This window comes from Panthera onca, chromosome C1 (genome assembly GCF_046562875.1).
Source record: "Panthera onca isolate mPanOnc1 chromosome C1, mPanOnc1 haplotype 2, whole genome shotgun sequence".
NCBI lineage: Eukaryota > Metazoa > Chordata > Mammalia > Carnivora > Felidae > Panthera > Panthera onca.
The window spans coordinates 31,575,004-31,601,696 of record NC_138346.1 but is presented as its reverse complement, the minus strand read 5'-3'; the positions used below and the strand labels follow the sequence as shown (position 1 = coordinate 31,601,696).

The 26,693-nt window shown below is 39.7% G+C and overlaps 1 protein-coding gene and 1 pseudogene across 4 annotated transcripts in view; one reads left to right on the top strand and one right to left on the bottom strand.

The window, feature by feature from the left end:
* PARD3B (par-3 family cell polarity regulator beta) overlaps positions 1–26,693 on the top strand; it is a 1,001,728-nt gene that overhangs the window by 49,441 nt on the left and 925,594 nt on the right. The window lies entirely within an intron of this gene.
* On the bottom strand, positions 15,589–16,002 carry LOC144617046 (anionic trypsin pseudogene; annotated as a pseudogene).

Here is a 26,693-nt window from a genome sequence, read left to right as displayed (position 1 = left end):
AAAGGATCTGGGAATAACAAGAATTAAAAGAAATTTTCAAATTATGTATACAACATAAAATAGGGTTTTGTTTTAAAGATAGGCAGTGAGCTTTTCTCTATATGTTGTAGTTCCTTCAGCATTTGTAATAAATTTAATATCTCCAGTTGGGCTTCAATAACTTTAACGGAGAAAAATTGCAGTTTTAATAATAAGCACGCGTTGATTGCCTACTTTGTCTTTTATATTAAAATGAATGTTGCAATTACTATGTGTTAATACTCAGTAAACTATGTTTCTTTTTCATTTGGAACTAAAAAAAAGTGTTACTTCTAAGCAGGCACGCACAATTTATCCTGGTAAATAAAGTAATTCTAAGTGTGCATGTATATGTTTATTATGAAGCCATCTTTCAGAATGCACCAAATGGAAAGAGAGGGAAGCTGATTGTCTGTTATTGTGGAGCTGACAGAATGTTTATTAATGGCCATGGATTTGAAATGAGCATCTTACTAAATGGAAGTCTTGGGCCAACCTCTGACCCTTTTGTCTTAAAGGTTTGAGAACAGATAATATGAAAGAATACCAGCTTTTTTCCAGATGGCTGCATGCCTGATGTTCCTTTATGTTTAGCTGTCATTCACATATGAATGCCCAGTGATTATAAGTGTCTCTTTCTCTTTTCTGGACTGAAATGAAACCTTTTATGCATTGTGTGTTAAAACAGATTAACTGTTTGGCTCATCAGTAGGGAAATTAGAACAATAGCTGCCAACTCAATGGTATAGTAAAAGAATGTCCTTAGGGGCTTAGGGGTAAGGTTCATAAGCAAATGGTGTGTCCAAGTGTCAGGCTTGGGAAAGATGGGTGGGTTATAAAAATATTTCTCCTGAATTTTAATTTTATAACTGCATCTGGATGAGAGAAGAAGTATCACGAAGAAGCATGTAGGATTTGGATAAAATTTCCCCAACTTCTTACTTGGCCCGTCATTAATTTCTTGGAGTTCCCACTGTGCAAGATGAATTAAAAATGATATGTTTATCTGTAACGATGTGTTTTATTATGAAAGCATAATGCAGAATTACTATAGAGTGTTATTCTACCTTTTAGTGTGCTAAAATTGTCTCTTAAAATTATACATATTTGATAAGAGTCTCCTGGATGGATAATTTGGGTATCGTTTTTTTTCTACTCATGCAGCAGTTTTGTGATCTGAAAAGCAAGTAAGGCAGACAATTGTCATTTAGGTATGGTTGAAATACAGACCTGTCGGGGTGGCAAGAGAGAAACTGGCAACCCCTCAGTGACCTCTGCAGCAAAGGCAATATAGGAGATGGCTGGAGGCCAAGGGTCTGAGGGGACCAACCATGGCCATTTTAGAAAGCTGGAGTACTTTTTACTTACTTACTTACTTATTTATTTATAAGAATTTTATTTAAATCTAAGTTAGTTAACATATAGTGTAATAATGGTTTCAGGAGTGGAATTTAGTGATTCGTCACTCAGCTATAACACCCAGTACTCATCCCAACAAGTGCCCTCCTTAATGCCCATCACCCATTCAGCCCATCCCTCCACCCAACACCCCTCCAGCAACCCTTAGTTTGTTCTCTGTATTGATGAGTCTCTTGTGGTTTGCCTCCCTCTCTGTTTTTATCTTATTTTTCCTTCCCTTCTTAAAATGCTTGGTTGACTCACATTCTCAGCAGGGAGTAGAAAGGTGGCTCTCCTTTTCCCTGGAAACCCATACATTGAGTTAAGTCTGATATTTTTATGACCTAGTGGAAGAAAAACAGCATGTCTCATCTATTTTTTAATGAATTGTAATAAAAGATGTGTTTTTTGGTAGTTTTTGTTCTTCATGGAAAAAAACACAGGAAAACCTCCCTTGAAAGTCTGTTGTTTAAAAAAAAAATTTTTAATGTTTATTTAATTTTGAGAGAGAGAGAGAGAGCGAGAGAGTGAGAGAGAGAGAGCAGGGGAAGGTCAGAGAGAGGGAGACGTAGAACCCAAAACAGGCTCCAAGCTCTGAGCTTCAAGAGAGCCTATACCAGGCTCGAACTGACCAACTGTGAGATTATGATCATGACCTGAGCCGAAGTCACACGCTTAACTGATTGAGTCACTCAGGTGCCCCGAAAATCTGTTATTTTAATAACAGTTCTTTGATGAAATAAGTGATGAAAATAAGATTAACTCAAATAATCAGCTCTTCCACTTTTAACTTCATAGGATATTTTTGATGTTTTAAATTTTTATATACTTGTTTCATGATTTATGCCCCGTTTTTCTTTTATAACAGCTTTATGGAGATATAATTTACATACCATACAGTTCACACATTTATAATGCACAGTTCATTGCCTTTTAGTGTATCTGCAGAATTGTGCATCTATTGCTAGAATTTTAGAATATTTTCATTACGCCCCCAAACAAACCCAACTCCTCTTAGCCATCATTCCCTAATCCCCTCAGCCATTGGCAAATCCCTAGTCTACTTTCTGTTTCTGTAGATTTACCTACTCTGGGCATTTCATATGAGTGGAATCAAGAACCAATATGTGGTCCTTTGTAATTAGCTTCTTTGACCTGGCATAATATTTTCCAGGTTTGTCCGTGTTGTAGCACGTGTCAGTACTCATTCTCTTTTGTAGTTGAATGATATTCTCTTGTATAGATTTACTACATTTTGTTTATCCGTTCATCTACTGAGGGACATTATTTGGTTTGATTTAATTTTTCTAGGTGAATATTTAGCAGAGGGAGTGATCTCATTTGCCAGACAACTCACGAATCAGAAATGACTTCTAACCACAACCATGATTTGCTGCCCATGACCAGCACACTGTAACACTTTACTGGTGGCATCTAACTATTTTGGTGTGAAAATGACCTTACTGAATGAAAACTTCACTGAGGAACTCATCAGTGGTGCCCTGACTGCTCCTTCAAATCCAAAACTCTGTCATAAGGACCAATATTAAGTGCTTATGTCACTCTTAAGATGTCACAAAGTGGTCTATCACACTTGCCTCCTGAAACAAAATTCCAGAACTGAATAAATGCAAAGGAGATGAAGGAATGAAAGATCAAGGAACTAAAGTAAAAACAGATATGGGGTAAAGAGAAGTTATCCTCATTACCACATGGGGATGAGGTCAAATGCTAGTGCTGGAAGATTGACGTCTCTCAAGTCTGTATACATTACTCACAAAAATCATCGTTTTGCTCTTCTTGTGCATTTCTATAAATGCAGCATCTATAATGCCATCTACCTAGCATGATGAAAAATATACAAAGCATAACTCCTCTCTGTAGAGTTTCCCTATATAAATTTTCACAGTGATGGCAAAGAATTAGGATGGTCACCACTCTGAGTAGGATGGTGGAAGGAACCCGGAGAATGTGACAGTAATGACCATGTGGAGAACTTGCTGTGTTCGAAACACATGTACTGAGCCCTCACACAGATTTAAGAGGCATCCTTTGAATAAGTACTCTTCCTTTTTTTTTTTTTTTTAAGTTTATTTATTTATTTTGAGAGAGAGAGAGAAGGAGAGAGAATCCCAAGCAGGCTCCTCGCTATCAGTGTGAAGCCCGATGTGGGGCTTGAACCCATGAACCATGAGATCACGACCTGAGCTGATACCAAAAGTTGGACACTTAACTGACTGAGCCACCCAGGTGCCCCTGAGTAAGTACTCTTATGTCCATCTTATAAGTGGATAAGCAAGGGGTAAGTCATTTTTTTTCCCAGTATCAAACATCTACCTAGTGGTGGAGCCAGATTGTCCCCAGGCCACGGGACCCCAGAAGCCCTGCTGTGGATCCCAGTGCTGAGGTGCTACTGCAACTTTTCAGTTTCCCATGACCTCTTTCCTTTCCCCACTGAATTTTATCGTCGTGTTTCCTAGCGGAACGTAATGTTTGTCTCTCTTTTAGGTAGATCTACTGCTGGTTTATTCTCTGACCTACAAAAATAACGCACAATTGGAGAAAAAGTCAGAAAATACAGCATAAAGGAAAACAAAACAAAACAAAACTCAAACCCTGCCGTGTAGATAGCACAGAGTTAAAGGAAGATAGAGACCGGAGCTAGGATGGTGTCTGTGAGGTGGTTTGATCAGTTGCCTTCATTCATTTTTTTCCCACTGTCATTGTATTTAAGTGCAAAAATCTGAGTGTTGCTTGCAGTGGCTTGGCTAGAGAAATGTCTGTTCTTTAGGGTCATGAGTCTATCTTCTAGAAAGGGCTTCCTCTAGAAATTTCCTGGAGTTGTTTGCAAGTGACACAGGGTGCTCAGATGCTGCATCAGTTCAGAAAGTCCTGTTTGACCCTTGGTGTATCTTTGTGACATGGATGTTTCTTTGTCTCGGGAGGAAAGTTCACTCAGGATGCCTGCCTGAGATACCAAGAAGATAGTTTCTCTCTCTCCAGTCTCCAAAGAAGAGCAGTGTCTAGTCTGTTTCTGTTTTCATCCCCAGCTTCTTTCTTACTGACTGTGGGAATTCTTCTCTTTCTGAATCATTAATGGTGGATCTCATGATGAGGCCAAGCATTGAGAAGGTGAAACACTGAGATGGAGTCTGAGGGTTTGGGCAAGGATGGTCACCATAGGGGATGGTGTCTTCAAGACCATGGTTGGTTTGTCTGTTGCTCCCCTTCCCTTAATGCTGGTTACTGCCTGTGTTTGTAGAATATCTGTGGTGGGGAATGAAGGGGCATGGAAGGAAGAAGCTGGGCAGGAAGAAACAGTTTACAGAAAACCAAGCATTATTGCCACATATTAAGTGGTGGGACATTTATATATTTTATCCAAATAAAAAGAGTCCTTTTGTAAGTTCTTTTCATCATTTTGGGGCTAAGGAAACTAAGTTTCTGAGAGTCACAAGACCTTATGTCTTGTGGATACAAGTCAAATGGATACAACGAGGGTATATTTCCAGTGTTTCATCTCCAGTGTTTCATTTGGTTTGACTTTTGTCTTATGTTTTGTAATAATTGGAGACCTGGCCAAAATTGAGACTCAGAATTTGATTTTGAGGGGAGACGAGACCGCTGTGCTATGGGGTCAGTTTGAATTCTCTAGTGAAACAAGGAAATGGGATTGTATTCATTCATTCAGCAAACCTTTTTTTTTTTTTTTTTTTTTTTTGCAACTGATTATTTGCAGGTGCTGTGGTGCTAGGCGCTGTAAGAACATGTATTCTCTTGCCATGGAGCTCTGTCTACTGCGTATAATGACAAATAAAAACAATATAGCACTGGGAGTCTTGTGATGGTTTTTGATAGAGAATGCGTTTCATAAATCCATTTAGAATTATTAAGTCAGATAAAGGAATATAATATCCTTGGTTTTTGTTGTCTAATGGCCATTGTTTCCTTCTTTTTTATTAAAAAAAAACTTTATTGTGAAACACTTTGCAATCATGTATTTATCACCCAGCCCTTTAAATCATCAACCATCTTTTATTCTTTTTATGTGTCTTTTGTTCCTACTTGTTTTGCCTTTGTAGGGATGCTGAGAGTCTTGGAGCAGGGCTTCCTGGGTGGTAATGGAACCTTATGGGACATTATTTTCCAAGTAGCTTTTTAGATCCCTTTTATTTTGCCAGTCTGGAAACAAAGAATGGGTGACACATACCTATTTTTTGAGTAGTTTAGCAAAAAGACAATAGAATGGTTATTTGACTTCCATGTTCAAGGATGAATCCTGCTGCCCATAAAGGGGTCTGCCATTTGCTGGCTTTAGAGGATTAGAGGTTTGTTTGGTGGAAAAGCGTACAGAGTGTTAGTTGCAAAAAACCCTCAGCACGTACAAAAACACGGAACACCCTCCAAATAATCTTTCAAGTAAGTGAAGCTTAGCAAGAAATACAATTGCAGAGAACATTTGTATTTGTGGTTTTATATTTATATGTGTGTAAAGGCAGCAATTTCAGGCTTTTAAGGAATTAAGCTGGCTGGAGAATTGGGTATGGGAAATTAACCTGCCTAATTCATTGGCTTGATTTTGGTGGTGCTCAGGATCTGTGAAGAGGACCCTATTCCATGCTACTGTGTAGTGCCTCCACAACTCCTTGATGAGAACAGAGTAATTTTTCTCAAGTGCCAGGGGCTGAGGTAGGTTTTTTTGTGGCAGAGATCTGAACCAATGATGCCTCTCTGATAAATAAGAGGTTCCCACGGATGAGTTCTCACTAATTGGTGCAGCCCCTTCAAAGTCTCCGGGTGTGGATGCCTTTGTATTTGTTGGTCAGAGTTCCCCTGAAACTGTTCTTTTTAATCCCACCTGTCTCTCCAGCCAAGGTGTTGGAAATGGTGATGTACCAGTGATGGCAACCTAGCCCTGGAGAGTGGAGAGGAGGTAGTTGTTTGCATAGGATTATACTGCTAACATGTGGGAATGTGCTTTGCAAACTCATTACATTTGTTAGAGCAGGGGAACAGGTGATATTGACCCTCTTCTACTCTGAGTAAACAGTCTTACAAGGGCCGGTGAGTGGTGAGCTGGGCCTAGAACTGGTCTTCCCTGTCGGCAGCTTGCATCGCTGTGCATAGGGGAGCCTGCCGCGTTACACGCACTTGGTAATTGTTGGAATGAATGAGTGGACATATTCCAATCCAGGTTTTTCCAGAGTGGGCTTCATACAGCCTTGGTATTAGGAAGAGATCTTTGGAAAATAATTTCACGGACAAATAAGTTGGGAAATGTTAGTCTCTGGTAGAGTCACTGAAGGTTTGAATATATTTTGCGGCAAAGGGATCATTTTTTACCTTTGTTTAATACGGTGTATAAAACCATGTGATTGTGGTGCCTTCCTATCTATTAGTGTCCCACAGAATAATTACTGTTATGTATAATAAGAGCCTTTGGGAAATAGAGCTTCAAATGAATAGCTTTCCCATAGTATTTGACATTGACCAACTAAGACGACCAGATAAAAAATTAAGCTCAGATCTGGGCCTCCTGCTTTTGTCTTATATTCATTCTGTTAGTTCTGTTTTTGAAGCCTCCACTCCCATGTCTATCTTGATGATTTGGACTTCACATTTCCTATCCTTCCCTATTTCCTGAGTTACTCTATTTGTGCATTAAAACAAATTTCTTCTTGTAAGAATAATACATGATCAAGTTGGAAAATTAAAAAAATATAGATACATAAAATATACCATTCTATTTATAGTCTTATAATCCCACTATAAGAGATAATATGTTTCTATGTGGCTGTGTATGTCCTATGGAGCTAGATTGCCTGACTTCAAATCTCAGCTCTTCTCCTTACTAGCTGTGTAACTTGGGGAATGGTATTTAGCCTCCTGCATTAATTGCCTCATCTCTGGCACGAGGATAATGATAATGCCCATAGAATGGAGTTGTTATGATGAATAAATGAATTAACATTTGTAAAATGCTAGGAGTGTGTGCTAGTACCTGTGTGCTAGTACCTGGCACACAGAACTTGTATAAGAGGTAAATTAAAAATGTGTCTGTGTTAAAATGTCAATACTACCCAAAGCTGTCTACACATTGAATACAATCCCAATTAAAATTGCACCAGCATTCTTCTCGAAGCTAGAACAAGCACTCCTAAAATTTGTATGGAACCGCAAAAGACCCTGAATAGCCAAAGTAATATTGAAGAAGAAGACCAAAGCGGGAGGCATCACAGTCCCAGACTTTAGCCTCTACTACAAAGCTGTCATCATCAAGACAGCATGGTATTGGCACAAAAACAGACACATAGACCAATGGAATAGAATAGAAACCCCAGAATTAGACCCACAAACGTATGGCCAACTCGTCTTCGACAAAGCAGGAAAGAACATCCAATGGAAAAAAGACAGTCTCTTTAACAAATGGTGCTGGGAGAACTGGACAGCAACATGCAGATGGATGAAACTAGACCACTTTCTTGCACCATTCACAAAAATAAACTCGAAATGGATAAAGGACCTGAATGTGAGACAGGAAACCATCAAAACCCTAGAGGAGAAAGCAGGAAAAGACCTCTCTGACCTCAGCCGCAGAAATTTCTTACTTGACACATCCCCAAAGGCAAGGGAATTAAAAGCAAAAATGAACTACTGGGACCTCATCAAGATAAAAAGCTTCTGCACTGCAAAGGAAACAATCAACAAAACTAAAAGGCAACCAACGGAATGGGAAAGATATTTGCAAATGACATATCGGACAAAGGGTTAGTATCCAAAATCTATAAAGAGCTCACCAAACTCCACACCCGAAAAACAAATAATCCAGGGAAGAAATGGGCAGAAAACATGAATGGGCACTTCTCTAAAGAAGACATCCAGATGGCCAACAGGCACATGAAGATTCTCAACGTCACTCCTCATCAGGGAAATACAAATCAAAACCACACTCAGATACCCCCTCACTCCAGTCAGAGTGGCTAGAATGAACAACTCAGGAGACTATAGATGCTGGTGAGGATGTGGAGAAACAGGAACCCTCTTGCACTGTTGGTGGGAATGCAAACTGGTGCAGCCACTCTGGAAAACAGTGTGGAGGTTCCTCAAAAAATTAAAAAAAATAGATATACCCTATGACCTGGTAATAGCACGGCCGGGAATTGACCCAAGGGATACAGGAGTGCTGATGCATAGGGGCACTTGTACCCCAATGTTTATAGCAGCACTCTCAACAATAGCCAAATTATGGAAAGAGCCTAAATGTCCATCAACTGATGAATGGATAAATTGTGGTTTATATACACAATGGAATACTACATGACAATGAGAAAGAATGAAATAGGGCCTTTTGTAGCAATGTGGATGGAACTGGAGAGTGTTATGCTAAGTGAAATAAGTCATACAGAGAAAGACAGATACCATACGTTTTCACTCTTATGTAGATCCTGAGAAACTTAACAGAAGACCATGGGGTAGGGGAAGAAAAAAAAAAAAAAAGGTTAGAGAGGGAGGGAGCCAAAACATAAGAGACTCTTAAAAACTGAGGACAACAACAACAACAACAAAACAAAAACAAAAAACAGAACAAACTGAGGGTTGATGGGGGGTGGGAGGGAGGGGAGGGTGGGTGATGTGTATTGAGGAGGGCACCTGTTGGGTTGAGCACTGGGTGTTGTATGGAAACCAATTTGACAATAAATTTCATATTTAAAAAAATGTGTATGAGTGCATATGTGTGTTCACATAATATTACACTGTATGCATATATCACACATTATTTCAGCAGTATACCATTGTTGGATATTCAGGTTGTTAGATTTTTCACAGTGATGAACAGTGCTGTTGTGAACATCTGTCTCTCAAATTTTTTGAATAGCCATCGTTATTTCCTTAGATTGATTCCTTAAATTGGAACTCCTGAATCAATAGATGTGTATGTTTGTGAAACTTTGGTACAGTCTTCCTACAGACTTTAGTAAGAAATCCGATGAGTTCTGATTACAACCATGCTTGAGAATGCCACCTTTTTTCACTTTTGTTAATATGAAGGGGTGAACATTTTGCCATTTAAGAAAGCAGTACTGGGGTACCTGGCTGGCCCACTCGGTAGAGCATGTGACTCTTGATCTCAAGGTTTGTGGGTTTGAGCCCCAAGTTGGGTATAGAGATTACTTAAAAAAAAAAATCTTTGAAAAAAAAAAAAAACAGTACTAATGAAGTTAATTTCTGCTGTGTATGTTTTGCCTTTGGCTGTTGCTATTTATAGTTTGAAAGAAAAAAATGGACAATAGACACTTTTTGGGAGAACTCTTTCTATATTAAGGATTTTAATCCCTTGTCATTTGTGGTAAATATGCCTTGCAATTTTCCCCTCCTTTTCCCTTAAGTTCCTTCTCCTAATTCTCCCATTTGCTTCACTCGGTTGCCTGAATATAGACTTTTGTAGCTCTTTTGCCTTGTAGTTCTAGTATAGCTTAAGTGAACATTTACAAAATATCACTGCTAACACTATCCATAATATCTTAAAGAAAAAACATGCGGAGTAGGTACATTGTCTGATGAAGGGCATAGGGCAACTTTTAAATGAAATTTGTCTGTAGAGGAAATGTCTTTGTATTTTCTCTTTTGTCCTAGAACTGAAGTGATGAGTTTTCAGTCTTTAGAAGTAACACCCATTCATAGTTCATGCTTTTGTGATGTTGACCAATACTTTATAGGTCTGCACCATTTTATTTGCAAAATGAATGATAGGGTATGTAAGACTCATGATATTAAGTGATTGTTTTATATAGACTTACTGAGCTAGATAGTTGAATCTTTTTGTCCAATTGTTTGGTTTAAAATAACATAAAAAAAAATAAGATTTTTTTCCTGAATAATTCTGTTAATAACGAACTTGAAGTTTTTGTTTGTCCCCCCCATAGGTAGACTAAGAGTGGAGTGGAGAGATTTCTTTCAAGGACTGATCTTTAAGCACATTTCCTGGATATAGACCTTAAGACCTTTATTTTATAATAATGGAAGTAAAATATTTGATGCATTGAATCTTCTCATGCATATAACCTCGTTTTCTACTCCATTTATTTGATAATTGTTTCATCATTTCAAATTCAATTTGTAATAGCAATGAACACTCTTTAATATTTTTCTAATAAGGATTAGTTGGAGAGGTTAATATGGTCAGAAATTTAAAGAAGCTCAGAGTCATCTTAATGAGTGTCAGGTAATTAACCTACATGAATAGATTAAAGAAATCAAGCAAGCACGCTGATGGGTTTTCCTTTCAAGTTCAAATTTAGAACATCATCTGTGCAGTGGTTAGGTCTTACACATTAGATGGTGATTGCTATATTGTTTTTTAATATATAAAAAACTTAACAGTGAAACGTTATTAGAATTCCTCATCAAATTTGATTAATTGAAGAATGATTATGATATGTGATATGAATTTTGAATTCTTACATGTGAACGATTTTTTTTTCAATAAATAGTCTCCTCCAGATGAATTCCTTTGCAAATCAGGAACCAGCGCTTTAATATAGAGATCTCCTCTTACAAGAACAAATCATAATGTAAAACTTAAGCAGCTCAGGAGCTGCTTCATTTAGGTCTAAACTTGCTGAAAATGATTGTCACTATTATCCTAGGGATGCTATTTTTCAAAGTGAGATGAAGAATTACCTCTTTCTGCGGTCACCATAGGATTAAAAGACAAGTTCTGGAAGTGATCCTGAGTGGTTCCAAGGCAAGACTTCATCTAAATTATTCACATGGATGACCTGTATCTTCTTAAGGAATTCTAGAAATTTATGGATGATTTGTCCTTTGTTTAGCTAATTACAATTGAGTTGATCTAAGCTATTTGTCTTTCTGGCCCTACTAGAGGTGGTATACAGTTGCTACCTTTTTTTTTTTTTTTTTTTTTTTTTAATACAGCAATTCTAGGTCAGGGAGAGGCTCGAACCGGAGATCATTTGTTTTGATCCCCTCTTTGAGGGTGAGTTATTTCTGGTCTTAAGCAAATAGCACCGCCTTGGTTCACAATCTGGATTTGTTCTTCAGCTCTGCCGCCTGCCGTTTACTCCTTCAGCCTTACAGTTCTGTTTTGTACAAGGGGGACACAAATTTTGTCATGTGGACAGAATGAATGAGATCTTGCTTGTGGAAACATTTTGTAAATCTGCTAAGTAATGCAAAGGTCAGATGTTTCATTGTTAACTTCGTAGGACAAGCTTTTCCTGTCCATCTTAGGTACGCCCCTCCAAGCTGAATATACTCACTTTATCTTGATTTAGTTTGCAATCTCCTGTTCTACTCCCTGTCTACAAACCCTGCCTAAGAATTTCCTTAAATAGTAGCAGAAAGAAACTGCGAAAATCTGGTAATGAGTTCCAAGGAAGGTAGAATGTTAGAATTAGTTGTATACACACCATTTCTGACCTGTGAATGGTAAAAATGTCAGTTGAGGTCATAATGTTGGATTTTAATCTGCACTTTGTGGCCTGGTTGTTTCTCATTGGCACAGACTTTAGGGCCAACTCTCGCCACTATATAGCCAACTATTCAAAAGGGAGACCAAGTGAAATCAATCCTTTTTGGGCTCTTGTTGTGTGAACATCTCTGTGCTGAGAGTTGGTGTGAGCAGGTGAGATACAAAGATTAAAAAAACAACAACCCAGAAATTTTAAACTTCTTACTCTGGTTAGAAGATGGCATATCACATGGAAGTTAGAAGTTGAAAAAGCATCTCTCAACCACTCCTTTGGTGATTTGGATTTTATATTCTGTTTCCCCAGCTATATTGGGAATGGTAAAGAGCTATCTTTATAACACTTTGTATTGCCATGTTGACCAATGCTGTGGTTTACTCTTAGCAGATGCTCAGTAAATATTTTGAATCAAGCTATAGAGCCAGGATAGTTATAAATCCCTCTCTACTTATGAGAATAACAGCTAAGAGGACAGTTATTACTGATGCTAGGTTAATAGCATCCTCCGAAACTCTAAGGAGAGCGTATTTAGTTCTCTAAATTATATAGCTCTGTGCTCACTTATTTATCTTTTAAAGTGGTCAATAAAGAGCTTCTTGCTCAGCACAGGAACAAGGAAGTGCAGCAGAAAAGTCTTTAAAGTCAGAAAAGTTGAAAATACTGAGTCCTTATCACATAACCTGAGGCATTTGAGTTAATTTCCTCTTACGCCTTTGTAACTCCTATTTTATTAAATGTGCTGTCTGTCAACCTCTGAGAGTTTTCTTGATTTTTCTGGATCTGGCTGTCTAATGGCACATGTTGTTTTAGAAATACAGTGTTTTAGCTGTGGTTGAAATAATTTGTGGGTCTTGATTAATTTACCAGTATTACTTCAGAAATCCTCCTAAAACGAATTTCGGTGGTTATTGTTTGTTAATTTCTCTGCTGGGGCACATTAAGCCTGAGAAGTAAAGCGATCTGCAAAGTCTGTGTGAACTGTTTGGATCCCTAAGGACCATCAAGAACAGATAATGAAAACACTGAAAATTTCTCCTCCTAACGTCAGTGTTTTTCTTTAAATCAGGCCACAAGGCATTTTTCATTGCCCTAATAACCATCTGTTATAAAAATGTAGAACCTTAATGCCTGGTAAGTACATCCTGCTAACTGCCTTATAAACTACGCTGATTCACTCCTCACACCAGTGCTTTTGGCTAATTCCAAAGGGGACTCGGCACACCAAGAATGTGAAGAATGCAGTGCAAAATCCAACAGGAGTGTTGGAAAAACACTTCCGCCCTTGAGTTGCACTCCGTGTTGGTGTGAAAGAGCTTTGTTCATTTTCTGCCTTAGTTTCCCCTTCAGAAAACAGTGACATGCCTTTCCAGGGGAGTTCACTTGGGCACAGACTGGAATGATTTTGTCAGGTTCAGGCAGCCCTCTCTGGGGTAAATCCTGGGGAGATTTCCTTTCGCCTGATCTGCTACCACCTGGCACGTAGTAGGTATGTTTGCTGGATGAGTAATCAATATTTATTGAAGACTATTTGGTTATTTCCACTTACACGTGATAGCACCGGCTGACGAGGGTGACACGATTGCGTTTGTCATTACTGACCTCATTTTCTAATCTCTGAATATTAACACTGTTGAGACAGAGCATTTGTTTTATAGAAAAAGGTGTATTCTTTGATCCTTTGACATCCTGAGTGCTTTTCCTCACCACCGAGAATTGGACAAGGACAATGCTTTGTTACAAAAGGGGCGGAGGTCATTTTGATATCTTGTATTTAGCTCTATTAATATTCTTTAGATTTTACTCTGGAATTCTTCATATCAGAAAAAAAAAAAAGTTTTAATATCAGCACAAGAAGAAAATACAATCTATGTGGTGGTGAGTGCCCAGTGCAAATACTAAACTTCTTTAAAATGAAATTTTCCCTTGAAAAGCTGTTTAACATCCAGTCTTTCCAATAGAGATGTTGAAAGCAGAAATATACGTCTGCTCCTCAAACTCCTATGTTTTCACTCTTTCCTGAAACATGCTGAGAAACTGAAAACATTTACTTCATATATTTAAAAATGTTTGACTGAAGTGATATACACACACAAGTCATTTTAGATTTCTTGGGAGGAGACATTGCCCTTCTTTCTGATGTTATTTTTTGCTCAGATGGTACCTGGAGGTCATCTCTGCAGTTTGGGGCAATCAAGCCAGACCTAGGAAGGCTTTTGTTTTTATACTTTCTTTGCTTGTAAAGCAGTAACGTATTCATGGTTAACTGTGAACCAGAGGCTCTTAGTCCTGGCTGCGTATTAGAATCACCTAAACACTGCTCCCAGTAATTGCTTTGGGCTGGGGCTCAGGATTTGGCCGATTTAAAGGCTTCCAAGATGCTTCATACGGCAGCCAGGGCAGAGGATGGCGGTGGAGTGAGCCAGGGAAGATGGGTAACGATGTAAGTTTTCATGTAGCACTCATTTTGTGGTGAACTGGCCTTTTTGGCTCCATTTTTGTTGTGTAGATGGTTTTGATTCTAATCTCCAACCCTAGTCTAAGAAGCACTTGGGGTAGTGAAACTTGCTAAGAATACCAGTCCTTGGGGCCAGTGCACAGGTTCTAACTCAGGGAAGTGAGGGGTTGAGCACACCAGCCAGTGATTTTAATAGAGATGGTTGAATTTCAGGGTTCCTTTAATCAATGCCATGTTCCAGTGACCTAGTCCAGTGTAAGAAATCATTCTAAAACACACGGTCTTAACATACCGACATCATTGTACCTCGTGGGCTTATGGGTCGGGTATTTGCTTTAGTTTGGCTAGGGGAGTGCTTCTGTTCCATGCGGTGTCAGCTGGGGTCACTTGGTGATATTCACCTGGTGGCCGGTCTGCAGGGTCAAAGATGGCTGGATTCACATGCCTGGCACCCAGGCATAGAGAGCTGGAAGGCTGGGGCCGGCTGTGCCCTCTGCATGTACTGTTGGGGCTTTCTGACAAAGCCTCTTAGCTGGGCATTTGTATTTACAAGGTGACTCAGGGTTCCTAGCATTTGCAAGAGAGCCAGGAAGGAGCTTCGGGGTTTCTTAGGATGTAGAGTTATTTCTGCCACAATCTATGGGGTCAGGCGTGTCTGTAAGAAAGCCTAAATTTAATGAGAGGGGAATTAGACTCTCTCAGCAAGAGGAATATCTAGGAACTTGAAGCTGGCTGTATCACCCCCACACATAAATAGGCAAAAGTCATGTTGTTCGGACCCTATACAACTTTCTGAGTTACTGATTCATAGTTACTAGTCCCTGTCTTCATACAGGGGCATAATGTCTTTTACCAGGTTAGTTTCGATGATTTCTAAAAGGTATCTCTACCTACATACCAGTGTTCTTTGATTCGTCGTATATGTGACACAACTAATCTTTCTGAAACACGATACTAATCATGGGACTCCCTTTCCTTGAAGTGTAAATGGGTCTCCTCACCTCTTAGTCTAAGGTCGGTGGCAGGAAATGTAGTGTGGTGGTTAATATCACAGACCCTGTCCGAGTTCAAGTCCTGATTCTGATATTTACTCACTTTGTGACTTTGGGCAGTGTACTGTACCTGCATGTTACTGTTTTTTTTGTTGTTGTTGTTTGTTTGTTTTGTTTTTTGTTTTGGTAACAGGCTCACTTTATTAGCATAGTGATGGTAGAGGGACTTGGGGTTTTAGCTGTTGGCAGCTATGGTCTCCTTAGTCCAGTCTACAAAAATCACACACCTTGGTGTAGACTCCCGGCTGCTTCTTCTGGGTGCAGCCATAGTCCCAGAAGACAATTTTCTGGAGCTCACCATTGCAGACCACAGGGCCACCAGAGTCACCCTTGCAGGAGTCCTTGCCTCTCTCGAGGAAGCCAGCGCAAACCATGTTCTTCATGATCTGCCCAGGGTAGGAGGCTTCCCCCTGGGCCTGACTCAGCAGCGGGGCGTCCAGGCACTGCAGCAGGTCGGGGTAGTTGGTTCCAGAGCCCAGGGTGTTGCCCTAGCCAGACAGAAGGCATTGGGTGCCAGTGGGTACACAGGTGGAGGTATGGAGGACACCCAGGGAGTGAGGGCTGCAGGAGAGAAGAGCTTGACAAGCATCATGTCATTGTCTAGGGTCCAGCTGCTATCATCGGGGTGGCTGAGTTGATGAACTTGCTCATCCCCCTCTAGGACATTGATGTTGTGTTCCCGAGAGCCTCACTTGGATGCGAGACTCGTAGCAGTGAGCCACGGATACCAGCCTCTTACAATTTCCCTTTTACAGATGAAACAAGTAGCTCAGCGGGTTATTGTGACAATGCAATGAGTAATATATGTAATGCCCTAAAATGTGTTGGGACAAAATGGCTTTTATTATTGTTGCTGTTAACATTTTTATGGTGAGGCATTCAAGGCTTGTCATGCTCTATTGCACCTTATATTTCCAACCTTATTTCCTATGACTATTCCTGCAATCCGGGCTGCCCCCTCACTCAGCTATCTCCTGTCCTGTCTTCCTTTCTTCCTGTCTTCCTGTGTTTTCCTTACTGACTGCTGCTCATGCTATCATCTGTCAATGGAAAGCTGACTTCTCTCCCCCCTCTTCTTTAGAAAGGGTTTCACTCCAAGGCTTTAGACGGTTTTCAATCAATGGAAACTAGAATTTTATACTTCATTCCATGACCCAAGCACGGTTATGTTTGGTCTCTCTGATTCTCATATACATTTAATGCAATACTGCTTTCTACCCTGCCTGACTTATGCATTTGAGTTTCCCACAAGTGTAGCACAGTACTGTGCCTTACATATTGGGGTTTAAAATTTGGTATGGCATCAGAAAAGTTCAGGCTATGCTGCCGTAACAAATCATCTGAAAATCTCTGGCTTAGAGTAATCAGCTTATTTCTCGGTCATGCTGTCAGCCCCTGGTGGGTCTGATAAAATGAGGAGATCTCATTTTATCATCTGGGGCCCCACATGGAGGCTCCATCTTACAATATGTTTCCATGATTATAGAAAATCAAGGAAAATGTAAATTGATGCACTGGCTCTTAAAGCTTCTGCACAGAGAGACGCATATTACTTATGCTCAAATTTCTTTGGCCAGTTACATGTCAAACCTGAATTCGAATGGGCAGTAAAGTATGATTCTTCCACGTTCTCAGAATAGGAGAACAACCTATGAACCAGCTCCAGTGGCCACAGTTGACTCCCTAGTTTTATTACCTATTTCTGTAAGATGCTGCTAGGTTAATAGAACCAAGTTGCTGTGAAAGCCTCACCTGTGTGCACCTCAGTATCATATACCATTCAATTCAGGTGAGTCCATGGGCAGTCCTTCGGATCCCCTTTGGATGCTGCTCTAAAGAAAACAGAAATCATTCAGTAGCTGTTATGTTGTGTTTATGGTTTTTCTTAGAAATATTAAAGCCTCAAACATTCTTTTTCAGATATTTCTTTAATTTTTTTTTAAAGTTTATTTCTTTTGAGAGGGAGAAAGCAAGAGCAGGAGCAGGGAAGAGGCAGAAGGAGGGAAAGAGAGAATCCTGAACAGGCTCAACACTGTCAGCACAGAGCCAGGTGTGGGACTAGAACCCACCAACCATGAGATCATGACCTGAGCCAAAATCAAGAGTTGGATGCTTAACCCCCTGAGCCACACAAGCACCCCTATGTATTTCTCTTAAAACCCCCAAACCTTTCTTTCCCCTTGTAAGAGTGCTGACAACGCTGACTCCATCTTTGGTCTTCCATCTTGTTCCTGTTTGTCTAATGACCTCCCCTCAGGGCTTTGTGTTCAGGTTCCATGGAGGTTAAATGTATGCTCTGACTGGAATGTGGGAAGGCTAGTTCTGATCTCTAAAGTGGCACACAGAAGACTCTAGAAATTAGTAGAGATGGCTGGCACACAGAAGCTCCCACTTTACATAACTAGTAGAGATGGCTGCCTCTCTGAAGGCCCTCGCTTCACATTAACTAGTAGAGATCCTCTGGTCCACAGATGGTGTCAATTTAGATGGCTACCTGTTGACCTTACCACAGTGCCCCTCGCCCTATACGATCTGTGGGTTAAGGTCCAGACGTGGAGAGTAAGGATGGAGAATAGCTGTGTGCTGCCTGGGTCATTTGTCTGCCAGATTTCCACACACCCCCTCACTCCATTAGTAAGTTACCCTGAATGAAGCTCCGTATGGAGTGGTTTGCTTCCTTTTGGGTCCAAAGTGCCTTCTAACCCTGGAGGATACTTGACTCACCCTCCTTTACCTTCTGACACCCCTCCCCTTTGATTATTGCTTTGAAGTAAAAACTAGTTAGCAAGACACAGGTGCTAACTTTAGTGTGCTAGAACTACTGCTAGGTGACTGTAAAATCGGCTCCTGGGCACAGTCACTTATTTTGGGGGTTTACTAAATTGAGCTTGTTGAGGAAGGTGATAATGATCTTAGCAAGTTGGAAAGATAGTCCATAAACAAGATGTTCAGTAGCTCAAATTTAAGACAGTAACCAAAAGGAGACTATAGAAGATGCTGACAACCACATATATGAAAGATTACATTTATTAAGTGCAACACTTGGCAAGTTTTTTGTTTCTATAATGTAATCCTCAAGAAGGCCCTCCATAGAACTTTGCTTTGATTAGTTCTAAGAAGTACAGACTCCAGGGAAGCCCTTAGAGGTTAGGGGATTACTGTAGAGGTAAGGATGGCAAGTAGAGGAACCAGGTCATGACTGACTGGTTGAATGGACCAGCACAGTAGGGCTTCCATTAACATTTTAAGTTGGCAACATTCTTCTTAAAAAAAAATTTTTTTTTTGTTTTAAATAAGAAGAGCATTTTGTTTTGTTTTGTTTTAAATAATAAGATGAAAGGGGCAGAGAGAGAGAGAAAATCATGAGCAGTCTCCAGGCTCACTGTAGAGCTGGACATGGGCTCCATCCCATGAGCCTGGGATCATGACCCGAGCTGAAATCAAGAGTTGGGTGCTCAACTGACTGAGCCACCCAGGCACCCCACTGGCAACATTCTTATAAGGACTTCATTTATAAGGACCAGAAATCGTTGCTTGTGTGTCTACTTGTCCTTTTGTGAATGATGTGGAAAAAGTAGGCTATGAAAGGGCAGAAAATTATGAAATGAATACAGTGGCAACAAAGGATTTGAGAACAAAGCAGATGAAGGGTGTGGGAGGGCTACACCTGTGAAGGTACTCAGCTGTTTTAAATCCCCAGAGAAGGGTGTAGTCTCTGGTTCCTGTAAGGGACCTTCCTGGGAGGGAATTAACTCTTAATTGCTTAGTGTTATATTCCTTAGGAGTTGTTGGGTAGCCAAATCCGATGACAGAAGAATGTATTAATGTAAACTATGACCTATTTCTTTTTTAAAAAGTTTTGAGAGTGACAGCAAGCAGGGGCAGAGAGAGATAACAAAAACTAAAGGAATTCATGACCACTAAACTAGCTCTGTGGGAGATCCTCATGGGGACTCTGTGGATAGAAGGCAACAAAGACTCCGAAGGACCAGAGACATCACTCCAAACATGAAACCTACAGATAGCACAGTAACACTAAATCTATATCTTTCAGTAATCACTCTGAATGTAAATGGACTAAATGCCCCAATCGAAAGACATAGGGTATCAGAATGGATAAAAAACCAAGATCCATATATATGCTGTTTTCAGGAGACTCATTTTAGACCTGAGGACATATGCAGATTGAAGGTGAGGGGATGGAGAACCATCTATCATGCTACTGGAAGTCAAAAGAAATCTGGAGTAGCCATACTTAAAAACTAGACTTTAAAGACTGTAACAAGTGATGAAGAAGAGCATTATATCATAATTAAGGGGTCTATCCATCAAGAAGAGCTAACAGTTGTAATTGTGCCCCCAACTTGAAAGAATCCAAATATATAAATCAATCATAAGCATAAGCAAACTTATAGATACTAATATTGTAATTGTAGGTGACTTGAACACTCCACTTATAGCAATGGACAGATCATCTAAGCAGAAAGTCAATAAAGAAACAATGGCCTTGAATGATACATCAATGGACTTGATGGATTTATTCAAAACTTTTCTTCCCACAGCAGCAGAATACACATTCTTCTCGAGTGCACATGAAACAGTCTCCAAAGTAGATCACATATTGGGTCACAAAACAGCTCTCAACAAATATAAAAGGATTGAGATCATACCATGAATATTTTCAGATCACAGTGCCATAAAACGTAAAATCAACCACAAGAAAGAACTTAGAAAGCCTCCAAATGCATGGAGGTTGAAGAACACCCTAATAAAGAACAAATGGGTTAACTAAGAAATTAAAGAAGAAATTAAAAAATACATGGAAGCAAATGAAAATGAAAACATGACCGTCTAAACCCTTTGGGATGCAGCAAAGGCAGTCCTAAGAGGAAAATACATTGCAATCCAGGCCTGTCTCAAGAAGCAAGAAAATTCTAAAAACAGAATCTAAGCTTACACCTCAAGTAATAGAAACAAAGCAGCAAAGAAACCCCAAAGTCAGCAGAAGAGAAATAAGATTAGACCATAAACAAGCAATACAGAATCCAAAAAACTAGTAGAACAGATCAATGAATATAAGAGCTGGTTTTTTTGAAAGAATAAACAAAATCGATAAACCTCTAGCCAGACTTCTCAAAAATAAAAGAGAGAGTACCCAAATAGATAAAATCACAAATGAAAGAGGAGAGATCACAACCACCACCACAGAAATACAATTATTAGAGAATACTATGAAAAATTATATGCCAACAAACTAGACAACCTGGAAGAAATGGACAAATTCCTGGACACCCGCACACACTACCAAAACTCAAAAGGAAAGAAACAGAAAATTTGAACAGACCCATAACCAGGGAAGATACTGAATTGGTTACCAAGAATCTCCCAATAAATAAGAGTCCTGGGCCAGATGGCTTCCCGGGGGAATTCTACCAGACATTTAAAGCAGAGTTAATACCTATTCTTGTCAAGCTGTTCCAAAGAATAGAAACATCTCCAAAGGCAAGGAAAATAAAAGCAAACTATTGGGAACTCATTAAGATAAAAAGCTTCTGCACTGCAAAGTGTTAATCAACAAAACTAAATGGCAGCCAATGGAATGGCAGAAGATATTTGCAAATGACATGTCAGATAAAGGTTAGCATCCAAAATCTATTAAGAATTTACCAAACTCAACGCCTGAAAAACAAATAATCCCATGAAGATATGGGCAGAAGATATGAATAGATACCTTTCCAAGAAGACTTCCAGATGGCTTACAGATATGTGAAAAGATGCTCAACATTGCTCATCATCAGGGGAAATACAAATCAAAACCACATTGAGATACACCTTATACCTGTCAGAGTGGCTACAATTAACAACTGAGGAAACAACAGATGTTGGTGAGGATGTGGAGAAATGGGAACCCTCTTGCACTGTTGGTGGGAATGCAAACTGGTGCAGCCAATCTGGAAAACAGTGTGGAGGTACCTCAAAACACTAAAAATACAATTACCCTGTGACCCAGCAATAGCACTGCTAGGAACTTATCCAGAGGATACAGGACTGCTGACTCATAGGGGCATTTGTACCCCAATGTTTATAACAGTGCTTTCAACAGTAGCCAAATTATGGAAAGAGCCCAAATATCCATTAACGATGAATGGTAAAGAAGATGTGGTTTATATATACAATGTAATACTACTTGGCAATGAAAAAGAATGAAATGTTGCCATTTGCAACAATGTGGATAGAACTGGAGGGTGTTATGCTAAGTGAAATAACTCAGAGAAAGACATATCCTATGTTCTCACTCATATGTGGAATTTGAGAAACTTAATAGAAGACCATGGGGAAGGGAAGGAAAAAGATAGTTATAAACTGAGAGGGAGGCCAACCATAAGAGACTCTTAAATACAGAGAACAAAGTGAGGGTCGATGTGGGGGTAAGGGAGAGGGGAAAATGTGTGATGGGTGTTGAGGAGGGCACTTGTTGGGATGAGCACTGGGTGTTTTATATAAGTGATGAATCATCCCGAAGCCAAGAGCACACTGTATACACTGTATGTTAGCTAACTTGACAATAAATTATATTTAAAAAAGTTTTATTTATATTTTGAGAGAGAGCAAGAGCAAGAAGGGGAGGGGCAGAGAGAGAGGGGGAGAGAGAGAATCCCAAGCAGGCTCTGTGTAGGGCTCAAACTCACGAACTGCGAGATTGTGCTCTGAGCCAAAATCAAGAGTTGGAGGTTTTACCGACCAAGCCACCCAGGAGCCCCTAAACTGTGATCTGTTAATGTAGATCTTCATCATGTGAAAGCCATGGTATTTTTTTTTAAGACTTGACAATTGGGACATGTAGTAAAACCCTCTATCCCTCTATGTAGAAAACCCTCTATGGTGGGTGCCGTATCGTGCTTCATTTCCGGGGTGTGTAATGGGATTCTCAGTTTAGAATCCTGGCAGAACCAGCAAGGGGAGGTTTTTAAACTAGTTTGTATACCCAGCAGTCATCTACTTCAGAAATATCTGGTGGTAAAAAGTGGATGTGTTGGTGGTTTTAGACAGGCAATAAGGGGGAATTTGTTTGTTTTTAATTTTAGGCATTTTAAACAGCACATGCTTGTGTATTTTAAAAATATTTGCTTTAATGCAACGCTAAATATTGTAGGGGGCAAGGAAAGTTTGCAGAACAGCACATTTGCTTGGGGAGAAGGTTTCCATGGCTCTCCTCTAGCTGTTATATGTTTACATCCCCCAGAACTTTCACTCTGGCTTTTTTCCCAGGAAAGAAAGCTCTGCCCTTTCCCATTCTTCTACCCTTAGTGTGTGTGGGTGGCTTTGCATCTCCTGGGGGAGGGCACTGGGAGTAAAGCTGAGCAGAATGCTCCTTGGCTCCCAGAATCTCAAGCCAAATGGATTTGTTCTGAGCTGGCTGGGTCTCACTTTCTCATAGTTCTGCCTGGAAGGAGATAAGTTTTGGGTATGATGTGTCCTGAAAGCATAAACTCTTTATTAGCACAGATAAATCAGTTGGCTCAGTAGATTTGGGGAGCACTGGTAACATTCATAAATCATTGTGTAGGGCTGTTGGTTACCTGGGAAATACTCAGATTACGATTCCCTGACTTGGACGTCATCATGCTTTCCCTGCCTCCCCTCACGTACGTAACACGGACATGTTTGTGTGATGGTGACGATTTTGAAGGTGAAAGGATTTCAATCTTTAATTTACATTTCTCAGAATAATAGAATGGCTACAATGTGTTGTGTTGTGGATTAGGGAGAAGTCTGAAACTGATTTAAAATCAAAATGAGACTTTGTACCTCAATCTGACATTGCCTCTCTGTATTATAAAAACTTCCAGGGGCACCTGGGTGGCTCAGTCGGTTAAGCGTCTGACTTCGGCTCAGGTCATGATCTCGCAGTTTGTGGGTTCGAACCCCGCATCAGGCTCTGTGCTGACAGCTCAGAGCCTGGAGCCTGTTTCATATTCTGTGTCTCCCTGTCTCTCTCTGACCCACCCCTGTTCATGCTCTGTCTCTCTCTGTCTCAAAAATCAATAAACGTTAAAAAAAAATTTAAAAAAAACCCTGCCAATTATGAAATAATGGTGCAGGTAATACCTTGCTACGTTGGTCTGGAGTTACACTTATTTTAATATAAACTGGTTAAGGGCAGCTCAGTCGGTTAAGCGTCAGACTGGCTCAGGTTATGATTTCGTGGTTTGTGGGTTCAAGCCCTGCGTCGGCTCTGTGCTGACAGCTCAGAGCCTGGAGCCTGCTTCAGATTCTGTGTTTCCTTCTCTCACTACCTCTCCTCCACTCGTGTGCATGCTCGCTCGCTCTCTCTCTCTCTCTCAAAAATAAATATTAAAAAAATAAACTGGTTAAAATTTACAACTTGTATTTCTGTGTCTAAAGTTAAATTTGAATGACATTTTTAAGATGTTTTCTTCCGTATCAGGCTTTTGGATTTGTTTAGAACATTTTGATTTTGAAAATTAAGTCTGAGAGTGTCAAGGTAAAGCATCTAATACCAATTTTTTTTTTTTTTAGTAATCCTACAACATTTTTCTGAGTGTTTTGACATTGGAAAATTCTTCTGGAAAGAATTAGAGTGGTCAGTGAAAGATGGTAAAATCCGGGTGTTAATATTTGCCACATTAAATCATTTAAGTAATTTATCAGCAGAGTTCTGGCTTCCTGTTCCCTTGTCCTTTATAGAGTCACTTTGAATATTACTCTGCTTCACAACAGGCTCTTCTCTGGGTAGGAAAAACCTTGTCTTCTCTACCTCTGAGTGTTCTGAGAACAAGATATGGCTAGTTGGTCCAGTCTGTGTTACTGCAGCCCAATGATTTTAAGTATTTATTTGCTTAGCAGTATTGCTATCATATAAAATTTAATTGATGCATGCTTGAAGAATTGCTGTCAGATTTTTGAAGACCTCAAGGACATTTTACAATTTACATCAGAAATGGCTGTTTTAGCACTGCATTTTCCAACCACTTCCCTGATGCCAACCCTCCAACAGCAGAGGGTAGCACCTTGCAGGCAGAGTAATTCTGCAACCAGAGCAGGGAGGCCTTCATCAAGGGCTTCCTTGCCCATACTTTGATGTTTCGTAAACACAAAACAAAATTTTTATTCCGGCTTCTGACAGAATTAGGGGAGCGGTTCGCTCAGCAGCCCAAATGCATCAGAGATGAAAGGAAATAGGCTGGGAAACTACTCCTGGAGCCAGATGAGAAGTAGCTGAATGTGCTGTAGATGAAGAAATCCTTGTAGCCCTCTTAGGGTACCCATTTAGAAGCATCCTATTAAAATTTGCTACATAGTTAAAGCTGACATTTTGAACCCTGTCTGAGAAAGTGGGAAACCCTTGTCATGAATAATGCTATGTAGAGCAGTAGATTAGGACTCCTACCTTTTATCTTGCTTTCAATTCTAATGTGGCATTCCATTCTCTGTCACTTTAGTTAAAATGTTACTTGGGAAGGCAGAGGTCATTTGAAGATTGTGTTGTGGCATGTAAATAAAACTAATAGTCTTGGTTTTAAAGTTATATCGCCTCTCTCTGCTTCATTCAACCCCATTCTAAGGCAGAGAGACCTTAAAGATTTGTCTCTGATTCGGGTTTATAATATGTATCCTCTAAATCAAAAGTAAAATGAGGAAAACATTGAAGCAGTCTCATTTTTAATGTTCTTAGTAGAGTTACAGACAGTATAAATTGGAAAATGTCTGCAATTATTTTAAAATACGCTGATCTGCTTATTTTAATTTCTTCTGCATGTATCACATGTAAAAAACTTTGCAGTATTTAGGAAAAAGTAAATATATAAATGCGAGCTTGCAGGACATAGCAAAAATGATTGAGTTTGTTTCGTTCAAGCCCGTCACCTCTTAAACTAGGCAGGCCAGACCTCAGTCATTGAAGGGGCTGAATGAGCAACTGGAGAAATAAACATCTGCTGTTGCATTGTAGGCAATGCGATCCTGCAAACATATGTGCTATTTCTAATTCTTGAAAGATGGCATCTTCGTGTCCTTTTTCTCATTTATAGGGGTGCATATGGAGAAATGTACACTATTTGGTAGTGGAATGTGTAATGCTGAGTGTTGGGGAGACACTGAGTCGCCCCTGCTCAGCTGTGGTTGGTTGTTGCCTAGAGGGAACACTGGCGGTCTCTGGTCAGATGTTTGTTTTACAAGAGAAGATAATCTTTTCCTATTCAGTAGGTTGCTTTTTCATTTTGCCAATGATTTCCTTCAATGTGCAAAAGCTTTTTATTTTGATAGATTTTTAATAGTTTATTTTGTCTTTTGTTTCCCTTACTCGAGGAGATATATCTAGAAAAGTGCTGCTAAGGCTGATTGTCAAATTACTGCCTGTGTTTTCTTCTAGGAGTTTTATGGTTTCAAGTCTCACATTTAGGTCTTTAATCCAATTTGAATTTGTTTTTGTCTGTGGTGTGAGAAAGTGATCCAGTTTTTCTGGCACCATTTGTTGAAGAGACTGTCTTTTCCCCATTGTTTATTCTTGGATCCTTCATTATAGATTGTATAAGAATGGGCTTATTTCTGGGCTCTGTTCCAATGATCTATGTATATATATTTATGTGCCAGTACCATACTGTTTTGATTACTTCAGCTTTGTAGTATATCTTGAAATCTGGGAGAATGTTACCTCCAGCTTTATTCTTCTTAAGATTGCTTTGACTGTTCAGAGTCTTTTGTGGTTCCATTCAAAGTTGTAAGTTTTTACTTGAATTCTAGTTAGTTAGAGGCACCTGGCTGGTTCAGGTGGAACAGCATGTGACTCTTGATCCTGGGGTTTGAGAGTTCTACCATGTTGGGGTAGAGATTACCTAAATAAATAAGTTAAGAAAAAAAAGAGATTCCAGTTAGTTAATATACACTATAACATTAGTTTCAAGTGCACAATATACATATTTTAATATTCAGTTTTTACATTAGTATGACTGTAAAATGTGGTTCAAAGCTGAGCCACATAGTGTACTATAATTACAATTTTTTGCTTGCACAAATATATTTTCCTGTTTTTTTAAATGTTTTTTTATTTTTGAGAGAGAGAGAGACAGAGCATGAGTCAGGGAGGGGCAGAGAGAGACAGAGACACAGAATCCAAAGCAGGCTCTAGGCTCCGAGCTGTCAGCACAGAGCCTGATGTGGGGCTCAAACTCACAAACCATGAAATCATGACCCGAGTTGAAGTCAGACACTTAACCGACTGAGCCACCCAGATGCCCCTGTATTTTCCTGGTTTTATAA